Below are 13,465 nucleotides of genomic sequence, written 5' to 3' on the forward strand. Positions count from 1 at the left end.
CTTTTCCAGGTTTCTGGATAGATACCTGTATTGAACATGGCATTGCATATTTCTGTAAGTTTGGGTGCTAAAACGTCTGGGATGAGTTTGGATACCAAGGTGGGACAGGGGTCTGTGGGGGAACCTGATTTGATTGGAGGAAAAGATCGTGAACTTGTGAAATGGCAATTTGATTAAACTGTGAGAAAGAGGGAGCCCGTACTTTTATTGTCGAAAAAAGAAGGCAAGGTGTTCTTTGATTGGGATGCATAGTTATTGTATATTGAACTGACCTTGTTTGAAAATCCCAGGCTAAGGAGTTGCACAGTTCCTGAGAGGGGGCAGGTGGGGAATTGACTTTTGAACCTGAGAGTTTGGTTACTACCTGAAGAGAAGTTTGGTGGAGTCTTGGCCATTTTATTTGGTGGTGTAGTATTTGCTTTTTCTGATATAAGAAGGTAAACAGAACATTGTGTGAGCACTATACTGGGTTCCTACACATTCCTTTCCTTATGTGCAACAAGGAAAAAGAACCCTTTATAATCAGAAAGCAAATCTGTGGTATTTTGAGGACTGTGAATCATCTGCAAGTCATCAATGACACACCCCGAGTCGTTAACTGCTTTTTTGACAAATTCCATATCATAGCGCAGACAGGAAAACTTAGTGTGGTCAACCATGTAAAATGTTTCTTCAAGCACTCCCATCATCACTAAATGGCCTCCTATTTTTAACAAAGATACAATATTTTTTAGAGCAGCTCTATAGACAACTGTAAGATTCACAAGCGGCTTCCAAACACAGTGATGTCAGAAGACAGTCAGCGGGAGGTAGCACCCGTGGCTCCATGGGGTTGCTTTTAGTGACATCACATTTTAGAACTTGCTTGAGGGTTTGTCTTAGCTTCTCTTCCTTCTCAAAAATGTTTTTCTCTATAAAACAATGATGAAATTGCAAGTTAGTGTACATTTTTGACAAATTTGAACACAGTTCGAAAGTTGCACAAAATGATAAATGCTTTATTGACTTATGAGCACTAATATTATATATTTTAACGTAGAAACATTTCCAAATTTGCGTGCATGCTGCACTGTATCGCACACCTAAAGAAGGAGAGAAAGTGTTTAACCAAGTCTTAGCATAGTATTTGTCTACTGGAAGGATACCCTTCCAGTACACATTTTATGTATGACTTCACATATACATCCTTGCACAATGCGCTGGTGCATAGCTGCCTAAAGTGCACACGCTAAGGAGTGAGTAAAACAGTGACATATTTTAGCAGGAATGGTGCTTTTCTGCTTCCTGCATTTCATGCAACACTATGCAGTTAACTTTGGCCGATGCGTTGCATCAAAAGCTTGAAAATCTGTCCCTTAGCATCGAGCTTTTGTTTGCATGCATGAGTGAAGCGAACTACATACTCTGTGTTTGCTCCTAAATCTCTTGCTGCAGATTAGAGCACCACAATGTGACTGTTTCACTCAGCACTGCACTGCGTGAATATTATCTGGACCAAGGATCACTGGATGCCTAAACTAGGATCTGGTACATGCCATATTAAACCAGAGGCTAGATCTCCATACAATCAATGATCATTCCAGTAGGACTTTTGTGCAGAATTACAATAGATTACATAATGTTACAGATATGTTGGCTCATTCAATGTCATTATTTTATTACTAAGTGGAACTCAGAGGAGTTCCACTTAATTTTATATAAACGACTCCAATTACCAGATCAACCGACACTTAAAAACATGCTAATAAAAACACAAAGCTTCAGGAATTATATAGTTTCACAAAATAGTGCAACATTCATAGTTGCATGTGAATTTCAAAGAGGTGCTATGTGAACACAAAATCAATTTCAGAGTCCTTTCAAATACAAATCTAACAAGGGCAGGGCAAAGCAAGTCATACCATTAAACTTCGGCTGTGCATTTACGATGCTAAAATATATTCATAAAAATGCATTTACTTCAACAAGGATTAAGATACAAATAGATTTAAAAATTCTAAGTTTCAGTATACAGTACACAGTAAGTAGCAGCAAAAAAGATGACAAAAAGTGCGAGTGCTCGAGCATGGTAACAAATGCCAACATTTGTAAAACAATTCTAATTATTATTCAGTTTACATGCACAAGGCCTAACAGCATTGAAGTCACCCACCATCAATATCAAGGTGCACTCCTCTAAGATACTCGTCTTGTGCACAAAGGAAAAAATAGATTTAATCAGAGAATCCGTTACTCTCCCTGGCAGAATATATACCTTTATCAAAAGAAAGGGAGGCATGCTGACCTCGTGTCCCATTACCCAACCTGAGTTTCAAACCCATGCAAAGCATAGAAGGATGGAGAAAATCCACAGGATTTTAATCTATAGTGCAGCTGAGTAAAATGGTCAGACCTCCACTTGCATGGCCTTTAGTTGAAGGTTTTGCTGCACAACAAAAGACAAAAAAGTTCTAAAAGCTAAAATCAACACAGCTCCATGTTTCCTGAAGACAAATTATTTTAGGAACATGAATTAGTAAGGAATTTAACTTAGAGTTAGAATTTCCAAAACCTGCTAGATTACAGGACAAGATTTTTCCCAGGGGGCTACCTCCACAGCATGGGGAATTTGGTGTTTTGTTTTAAGCCATTCAGTGAGCCAGCTACCCAACTCCACTGGGCCATCTCGTCGTCCCCTATATGTTCGATGGCCCTTTGTACCTCAGGACCTATAATATTAATCTCTCTTTTCCCCGAGGAGCTACCCACCGAATTTTTAATACCTTTCGGATTCATAACACCCCTTTTGTTAAATAACGTACTACCTAGCTCCTGGCATTCTTTCCTATGGGATTCAAGCGGGCCATAATGTGCTCCTCGTATGGGAACACATTGATCACTTTTTTCCTAAAATTATCAGCGCTAGCCAGAACTAGCATTGTGATTATCACTGAACTAAATGTGGTTTACTATTAACCGCTTGCGTGCGGCAGGAATTCCAGCCCTGTGCTGGAAATTCCAATTGCAGGCGTGGTCGTGACAGAACTATTCCGTCATCAGCACAGCCCAACCGTGACTCATGACAGAATGGTTCCGTCACAAGCATGGAAGGGGTTAAATGGAGGTAAACCCGCTCAATGTCTTTACTCATTACTAATCGCAAGTTCTCTGTTTCTGATAGTAACTGCAGCAGGGAGCTTCTGTTAAGAAGAGCTGGTTCTATATCAAACAGGGAAGCGAAGATCAGAATTAGATGCTTGCCCTGATCTATGTCCTGCACATATATTATCCCTTAAACTTAAGTCAATCCCTAACTCTGACGTTTGCCCTGTGCGAGAGGCAATGACAGGACCCCCTTCCAAGAACCCCCCCTTGCTGGGATCAATCCTTACTGGGAGAATACCCACGCCAGGAAGGATGGGAGGGAGATTATCCACGGCCTGATATAAATCTGGCACAGCATCATGAGTTTGTACTGCTAAACTCGCTGAATCGTGGTCTTTCCTGATTCCTGAGGCAAAGAAGCTGGGTCAATATTTATTTTAAAATTCTCCCATGTATTTCCCACTCCCCCCCCCCCATTAAGTTTTGATATCCCTATATCTTCCTGCCCTTTCATCTCCCCTAATACCTACCATAAGGGGTTAACTACCATAGTAGTGGGAGTAGTAGGATTCATCTATGAATGCTTCAAGTTCTGGCAGTTATTAGAGACAGTAGGCCAAGGTTCATTCCTACTTTGGAGCGAGCTTGAAGTGTCTGGCTCCTTGGATATCATGGGAAACCTACATTTTTGGGGCTTATGCCTCGGAATACACCAAATCCTGTTCTTATTCTCCCTCTGACCTTTTAATCTATTACTTTCTTTGAAAGGGGCACCCTCCCCAGGAGGAACATCATCTAAATTATCCATGTTCCATTTAATCAGGAGTGGGCCAATTAATTATTCAGTGGCACTGGACATGTTGGTGTTCCCTTTTTTAAAAATAGGGTAAACCTGCAATGGATTTGTGGATGCGGATAGATTTGTGTTTTTCCCGTGACTGACATGCAAACTGTCCCTTAACATTTGTTTTTTGGGGACAGTACATAACGTGGGACTACCTCTAGACAGTAGTGTGGGAGAGACCCCCTTGTCTTCCCAAGCCTCAACCTGGATCCCCAACTCTGACACCACTATGCATGTCTGGCATGCCTGCGATTTTACTTCAATGCCCTTTTCTGCATCATTTATTCAGGGACTGGCAGATTTGAGCTTCTGTACCCCCATTAAAATTGGTGAAAGGACAACCAGTATGTGATCAGGTTTGATAGTGGTTTTCTCCAGCAAGGATAAAATTGAGGAAAGAATCCTCTCTAAAACATAAAATATATCAAGATTGACCCCCTCCCAATTTGTTATTCACTACTTTTACTAGTTGCCAGACATCATGTACCCCTCTATTTGGAGATGCCTCAGATACCTCAAAATTTGACAAACCTAATGATTGCGCACTGGACACACTAGAGGGGGTGCCACCATACAAAGCTGGCATACAGGGGCAACTAGCGTGATTATCCGCTGACCATCTCAATGCCAACTCCCTGGCAACTGGTGTTTTCAAGTTGGCCTCCATTACTTTGTTTTTTCATTTCATTTCATTTCAAAAATCTTTATTTCGGTTAAATAACCATAAAAGATGTACAAACACATATAAAACAACAAGCAATTTACATTTCCGAGACCATTTTCCCAAAGTTCATTTTGCCAATTGAGGAACAGTCAGATGTATTTGCGATGTTAAAACAATAAATACATTTTTTAAGTCTAAAAATATTTCATTACAAATACCGATTCTGTAAATACCGAATCTTAACGATTCGGTATTTTTTACCGAATAATTACCTACATAGGATTTACCGATTCCAAAATACCGCATCGGTAAAATTCGGTTATTTTAGAATCGGTATAAAGCTATTTACCTACATCTAGCTCTTAATCTCTAAACCTTTATTCCTACAATAGCACCAGAAGGTATCCAATACATTTTGTAAACCTCTAGGTGTCTGTGATATTAAAATACTATCATCTACGAATAGCAGTGCAGGCACATAATTCCCACCCAACTTGGGAGAGTCATGCTCGCAGCCCAAGAGGGTGTCATTTACATATAGCGAAAACAGCGTAGGTGCCAACACACACCCTTGCCTGACACCTCTCTTTATATTGATACGCTCAGTCAATTCTACATTTGGGCCCCATCTCACCCTGGGAAAACTCCTATGAGGATTAATCACCATGTACTTAGTTTTAGACTAGTTAGGGCCAGATGTGTGTAGGCTTTTACCAGTCGGTAACGGCGGAAATCGTCCGTTACCGACCGGTAAAAGCCTTTTCCTATGTAGGAGGCTATTTTACCGATTCGGTAAATAACAAATCGGTATTTACCGATTCGGTATTTACCGAATCATCATTTACCGATTCGGTATTTACCAAATCGGTAAATGAGATGTAGGAAGCACTGTAAACAGTTCTTCTGGGCTTTAAGAATTCGTTATTTACCACCAACTAGTAGTTGGTGGTAAAATAAGGAATTCCTATGTAAATGCATAAATGTGCATTTACACCAGTGCCATGTGGGCATGTATGTATGCCACATGTGCACACCAGCACTAATCAGGGGTGCAACAGGGTGTCAAATTGACACCCTGCCACCCTTGACTTTTTCCCAATTTTACCGAATCGGTAATTACCGATTTGGTAATTGACATTCATTCCTATGGGCCTCCTGGCCCATAGGAATGAATGGCAAATACCGAATCGATAATTACTGATTCGGTAAATACCGAATCTTAACGATTTTTTACCGATTAATTACCTACATAGGATTTACCGATTCTAAAATACAGAATCGGTAAAATTCGGTTATTTTAGAATCTGTAAAACCTATTTCCCTACATCTAGCCCTTAATCTCTAAACCTTTATTGCTACAATAGCACCAGAAGGTATCCAATACATTTTGCAAACCTCTAGGTGTCTGTGATATTAAAATAGTATCATCTGCGAATAGCAGTGCAGGCACATAATCCCCACCCAATTTGGGAGAGTCATGCTCGCAGCCAAGGAGGGTGTCATTTACATAAAGCGAAAACAGCGTAAGTGCCAACTGCTCTTATGTTGTCTTGCTATAGGAACCAGGTTCTGGGTGAGGATCGTATTGCTTTTGTCTATTTGGGTTTTCCAGTCAAGTTTAGTGTTTAGGATAATGCCTAAATAATTCAAATTGGGCACATATTTAATCTTTTCAGTATTGACCGTCAGTGTTTTTCTAAAACTCCTATGAGGATTAATCGCCATGTACTTAGTTTTAGACGAGTAAGGGCCATATGTAGGTAGGCTTTTACCGGTCGGTAACGGCCGAAATCGGCTGTTACCGACAGGTAAAAGCCTTTTCCTATGTAGGAGGCTATTTTACCGATTCGGTAAATAACGAATCGGGATTTACTGGTTTGATATTTACCAAATCATCATTTACCGATTCGGCATTTACCGAATCGGTAAATGAGATGTAGGAAGCACTGTAAACAGTGCTTCTGAGCTTTAAGAATTCGTTATTTACCACCAACTATTAGTTGGTGGTAAATAAGGAATTCCTATGTAAATGCATAAATGTGCATTTACACCTGTGCCATGTGACAGACATACATGCCCTTAGTGCATGTACGTATGCCACATGTGCACACCAGCACTAATCAGGGGTGCAACAGGGTGTCAAAGTGACACCCTGCCACCCTTGACTTTTTCCCAATGTTACCGAATCAGTAATTACGGATTCGGTAATTGACATTTATTCCTATGGGCTTCCAGGCCCATAGGAATGAATGGCAAATACCGAATCGGTAAATACCGATTCGGTAAATACCGAATCTGAATGATTCAGCATTTTTTACCAATTAATTACCTACATAGGATTTACCGATTCTAAAATACAGAATCGGTAAAATTCAGTTATTTTAGAATCGGTAAAACCTATTTACCTACATCTAGCCCTTAATCTCTAAACCTTTATTCCTATAATAGCACCAGAAGGTATCCAATACATTTTGCAAACCTCTAGGTGTCTGTGATATTAAAATAGTATCATCTGCGAATAGCAGTGCAGGCACATAATCTCCACCCAACTTGGGAGAGTCATGCTCGCAGCCCAAGAGGGTGTCATTTACATATAGCGAAAACAGCGTAGGTGCAAACACATACCCTTGCCTGACACCTCTCTTTATATTGATACGCTCAGTCGATTCTCCATTTGGGTCCCATCTCACCCTGGCGTAGTTGGCCACATGCAACCTGACGATCTGTCCCAAAATTTCTGTAGGAACTCCCAGGCCCCTCAATTTTGTGCGTTTCTGGGGACAAGATCGAAAGCCGCACTGAGGTCAGCAAAAGCCACGTACAGGTGCTCCCTCTTTATTTTATTGTATTTCCAGATGATACATAAAAATCTAAACACCTGGTCAATTGTGCTAATTTTCTCTCTAAAACCTGCTTGGTACTTGGTTAGGGTACTAGTTTCCCCCATCCAGGTACTCAGCCTACTTAAAACTTGTTTGCAAATACTTTCTGAAGGACATCAATAAGACTAATGGGTCTATAATGGGCCGGAATCATGCGATGCCCCTTTTTAAAAATCGTTACAATCTCGGCGCCCCGCCAGGAATCAGGAATAGGGGCACCCTTGGCAATGTTATTGCAAAAGCAATTAATATATGGGGCCCATATCATACTTTCATGCTTCAATAGGTCCCTGGGGATCCTATCCGGTCCAGGGGCCTTTCCTGGTTTTATCGCTTTAATAGGGTTAATAGTTTCTGCCATACTAAACGACAGGGGTGTTGCAGTCAAATTTAGTCCTAAATCATCATTAACAAAAGTAAGCTCGTTATTGGCGGGTGAATATAAATCCAAAGAGACCCAGGTATTAGCTTCCAGGAACCTATCCCTACTCGGAATTCCACTACTGGAGCCTCTAGCAATCAGGCGCAAGAACAGATCTTTACCTTACATGCTTCCAGAAGGTCGGACCACATTTTTTCATCCCAGCCTTTCTTTGCGGCGGTGATTATAACCTTGTAGTACTTCCTTTTCTCCCTTAATGCTAATACATTATTCGTTTTAGCGGCCGCTATAAGTTCTTTTTTAGCATTGCGGCAGCCTTTGTCATACCATATATCGCCCTTGGCTACATTTCTCTGGCCGTTTGTAATTGGCTTGATAGTTTTGGTCAGTATATCACCAAGTTCTGAGGATCCGCATGATTGGGATCTCCTGTGCTTGAATATTAGCATACAGGAAAATTAAATCTACATACAAGTCATACATTTTTTAACAGTGTTGTCATTCCCCAACACTACTGGCCATTTTAGAGATCTACGATTATTAGAAGTCAACGGTTCAATAACAGTGTGACACAGGGAGTCTCTTTCCTTGAGCCGCGGATTAAATAATGACACACTAAGCGTCAAACTGAGTGGGTAGTGATCACTCTCAATTTGATTCTCTACTACAAGGTCTCTTACTATCGGCCAAAGTGAAATTGAAACAATTACATAATCTATATGACTATTATAGCTGCCCCGCTTAAATGTTGGCTGACTAGGGCTATCTGATGGCAAGCGCCCATTGCAGGCACGTAAACCATGTGCAGCGGTCAGTCGCAGCAGTTGAGCTGCCGCCATTGAGAATGGCACAGGAGGGCTGGTTTCAATTCCTGGGATGTTATTGACATTGTCCTCTGGTTCAAAAATATTTTCCAGGCCTGTTATCAGTTCGAATTTACTGTTAAAATCCCCCCCAATGATTATCAAAGTTTTCTGGTCGAGCGTAGAAATAATTTTATCTAATTGCTCGATGTCTTTTGACTCTTTATTGGCTGGCAGAGGTCTACTGAAAACATTTAAAAAACAGACTTTTCTTTTATCGGGCCCTTTAAACCTCACTCCTTAGATAACTGGGCTGTTAGAATCAATCTTCTCAAAATTGATTCCCAGCGTGATTTTACTCAATATTGCCAAGCCTCCTGATGGTCTTCCTTTGTTTACAGTAGTTGCAGGTACACTAAATGATCTATATCCAACTTTGTGATGGTATTCAACTGCCCAAGTTTCTTGGAATAATATAATTTCGCAGTTGTCAATATATTCCTGCCAAGTTGGGCCACTTTTTTCAATCAGTATGGCGATGTCCAGCATAGTATAATACTCCAAATCCCCAGGTTCCAGGCGGCAGTCTACAATCTGTGGTATTTGGGGGGTCATTTTAAGGGAAAGACGCCAGGCGATTGCTTTGCAGCACTCAAAGGGCCAGTTTTATCGACCAAGGACAACCGCCCCACAGAAACGGGCAACAACTTATCGGCAACATTTATTTAAGTTTGAACCTTGACATCTTCCATAACCGTGTCCATCTCCGTTTCTTCAGCCACTAACAGTAAAGCACGCTCATCAGTGGCCTGAATAATGGAGTTACTCCCCCTGTATTCTGATAGGTGAACTTGGGGTAATGTGGAACAGTCAGCTCTGAAAGAGCAGAGAAAGCACCCACCTCATCCCCACTAAATATACCTGAGGCCACTCCTGGGTCCTTATCCTTTACCACTGTGCTCCTCAGATCCTTCGAGAACATCGACAACACAGTGGGATGGGATTTCAGGTGTGACAGGTGACCCCCTGGGTTAATTGAGTAGACTGGTGTAATCAGATGTACAACGAGCTGGCCCTTTTGCGGACCCTGGTGACCCTGTGGATGATCCTGAAGGAGCGATTGAGTGCCCTGAACGCCTGAGTGCAAGCACCTGGAGGGCATCATCAGCAGATGTCTTTATGTTCGTGGGCTTGCAAACAATAGTTGGCCTTGTAACTGGTCCGCAGATTTCTACAGTAATGCTAGAGTCACTAGTGCCAACGGCTTCTGAAAAACAGGGCCCCCAGGGAAGGAAAAAAGAAAGTCAGGACGCTGGGGTCACTAGTGAACACTAGAGGTTGCTGGAGGTCACTAGTAGCACATACCATGGCACATTTAACAGGGGTAATTATGTAGGGCCCCCTTTTTGTGGACCACCTACAGTACAATAAGTCCTTCAGGCGGATACAAAAGAAATTCGATTGAAATGATGAAACCAATTACCACCAGGGGGTTACATACAATATATGAATAATAAAAAAAAAGAAGGCTGTTAAGTGAAAAAGATGTAAACAGGTAAACAGTAGAACATGTGTGCCCACCATCGAGCAAAATGGGTAAACCGAGACTGAGCGGAGCGGAGCTCACCGTACCATTCCACAAACGCACCTAGTCCTAGCTGGGCCGTCCCCACGGTAGGACGGGCTATGCTTTACCCAGAGAGTCACTATGCCCTCCACATTCAGCCTCCTCACCTTCTTTTCCTTTCAGGCTTGATCCCCTTGGTCAGGAAGCTTGGAGGTGCATGGGTCACATGATGCTTGAAAAAAGGCTCTTGGGCCCTATGTCGAGCCAGATCTAACCGGGGGGCTGGAGGCAAAAACTCCCCTCCCCGCCCCGCCCGCCCACCGTGCACCTGGCTCCACCTGATTCCGCAGCTGACAAACTGGACGAGATGGCCAAACAGCAGCAGAATGGAAAAAAACACACTGCGGTCACACAATATGTACTATGAATTAACTGACTGGCTGACTGACAGACTGAATTAATGACTAAAGGCCGTGGTACCGATAAGCCCTCAGTACCTCACAGTAACTCTTTGCAATGGCGGCAGCACCGGCGGAGTGGTGGCTGCGCAGTAACAGGGTACTGCAGAGAAGACGGGGGTAGCTACAGTGACTAATGCAGTGTTGGTCAAACAACTACACACCATGCCGCTCTCCGCTCTCCTGCACTCCATGCTCGGTGCACTCTGCACAGTTACTCACAGCTCCTCCCCATATTCCCTCACGTGCTCCTGTTACAAGGCGCCTTAATTTTCAGATCAGGCATTTGGATATGTTGGCTCCAAATATAAGGCAACAAAAATAGGGACACTTAAAATTTCCTTCTAATGTTTAAAACTGATTTAGAAAGGACAAGGCAAAGCTATGGAAATACGGCTGTGGCAAAAGAGATGACCTGAGAAGAGGCATGTAATTTCGAGGCCAAAAAGATGGCTAATAAAATCCAAGGACGCAAGGTAAAAAGAAATTTTTCTAAGCCAGCATCATGTACCCCAACTACAGATCTTCATGGATGTGAGTACACTAAAGAAACTGGTAGCCAACATGTGCCCAAATAATGCACCTGTTGCCCCCACCCCCCAGGTATTTCCAATGCAACTTTAAAGCAGGGTGATTACCCTACCTCATACCTCATACCACGGCCGACATTTAGAAAAGGGACCCCTCAGGTCACCTGTCGCATCCCCTATCAGCTTGCACACTCCGCACATAGCCCCCCTACGCCTAGAGACCGACATGACCCCAACATGATGTAGGAGACCAAAGGCCGCAGGGCTCCTTCTGCTTACGCCGAAACTTCAAGCCTCCCCACTCACCCACCCCTGGACACAGCATGATCAACACCTGAAACGCTGACACAGGCAAGTTTCCCTGGGTGTGCTCCACCCTATCCGCTCCCCCCACCCCTCTACTCTTTGGATTTCTCCTTCAGTTTCAAAGAGGCATACACCACACAAGTTCTTGTTGTACAATCTAATCTGTTCATTGTACCTATGGGGCCAACGCTATTCTTTTTCAAGATGTTATTTTTTTTTTAATACTTTCTTTTTCAGAATATAGAATAAAAGTCACATTGCATTGCAACAGTTTTTTCAGCTTACCCCACGCCCAGGCAGTTGTAGACACCATCTGTAAGTCTTGTTTGTCACGTGGAAAGCACCTCGCATAATTTGTCAGGGAGTACCAGGTCAGCCTCTGGTCGCAGGAAGGGTATGCGTGCATCAGGGTGGAACCAAGCGCACGCATAGTGACATTGTGCTACCAAATAATAGAGATGGAAGTCCGGTACATTAAACCCGCCCCTGTCGTGTGGTAGTGTCATTGTAGTCCAGCGAACTCGCGGTCTCCTACCACCCCGTACCAGTCTGGTCATGAGTGTGTGCAAGGTGCGGAAGAATCCATCAGAGAGGGGGATCGGGATGTTATTAAATAGGCATAAAAATTTGGGAAGCACCACCATTTTCAATATGGCCACCCGGCCACCCAGTGACAGTGGCAAGCGTAGCCATCGTTCGACCTGTTCCTCCAGCTTTTGAAAAGTGTGCCCGTAATTCAAGCGAATGATTTGAGTGGTGTCTAGATGAATATGTATACCAAGATACTTTACTGAATCCTGGCACCATTCTAGGGGAAATTCAAATTCCTATTGGGCAGTGCCTGTTGTAAGCAGGAATATGATTGATTTGTGCCAATGTATACCAAGCCCTGAAAACCGCCCAAAACGGATGATTTCCCGGGACAGGTTGATGTGTGGCTCCCGGACGTAAAGGATGGAATTGTCGGCATAGAGAGAGGCGAGTAAGGGACCGGTGTTAAACTGAAGTCCCCTATGTAAATGATGTTCCTGGAGATGTCTGACCAATGGGTCCATGGCTAGGATGAACAAGAGCGGGGACAGGGGGCAGCCCTGTCTAGTCCCGCGGTATAGCCGAAATGGCCTGGACAGGATGCCGTTCAGATGGAGACGCGCCGATGGCTGACTATATAACAAGGAGACCGTGGAGATGAAGCCATAAGGCAGACCCATGCATTGCATCACCTCCAAGCGGAAAGGCCACTCTAAAGAATCAAACGCCTTTTCGGGATCCAATAACACCTCAGCCGCAGGCTGTATTCTGTGCAGAACAGCGAACAACGTGCAGAGATTCAGGGATGTTGAACGCCGGGGTACGAAACCAGACTGCATCGGGGAAATGATATATTCCATTAGTTGTGAAAGTTTATTGGCTAGCACTTTGGCGAGGATTTTTTAGTCTAGGTTCAGTAGGGACAGTGGTCGATATGAACCGGATTGTTTGTGGTCTTTGCCGGGTTTTGGAAGGAGTATGATTACGGCTTCCCGTAGCGTGGGGGGGGAGAACCTGCCTCTCAGTGCCTCCGCATAAACCTCAATTAATTAAGGGGCTAATATGTCCTTAAATTGTTTATAAAAGTCCCCAGTGAAGCTGTCAAGCCCGAGGGCAGAGGAACTTCGCAGGGTGTCTATGGCCTGTGCAACATCTGTGACTGATATGGGCATTGCCATAAAGTTGAGCATGTACTTCTCCAGGAACACCAGCGTGATCTCATCTAGATATGGAGTATGGGCAGTGCCATCCGAGTCAGCCCTTGAGGAGTATAGTGTGGTGTAGTAGTCTAGGAACTCATCTCTAATGGCCTATGTAGTGGACAGTGTGGCACTGGAGGCAGAGTGTAATTCAGTAATACAGGATTTGCATTTGTACTAGTACTCTGCCAGGACGTTTGCCCTTGCCGTACCTA

The 13,465-nt window shown here is 43.3% G+C and overlaps 1 pseudogene across 1 annotated transcript in view; it reads right to left on the reverse strand.

The window, feature by feature from the left end:
- Positions 1–6: 6 nt before the first annotated feature.
- LOC147732626 (nicotinamide N-methyltransferase-like) overlaps positions 7–13,465 on the reverse strand; it is a 170,856-nt pseudogene continuing 157,397 nt past the window's right edge. The window contains exon 4 of the transcript XR_015308480.1: positions 7–911. The product of XR_015308480.1 is annotated as a nicotinamide N-methyltransferase-like (transcript). The remainder of the gene's footprint in view (positions 912–13,465) is intronic.

This window comes from Lissotriton vulgaris, chromosome 2_1 (assembly GCF_964263255.1).
Source record: "Lissotriton vulgaris chromosome 2_1, aLisVul1.2, whole genome shotgun sequence".
Classification (NCBI taxonomy): domain Eukaryota; kingdom Metazoa; phylum Chordata; class Amphibia; order Caudata; family Salamandridae; genus Lissotriton; species Lissotriton vulgaris.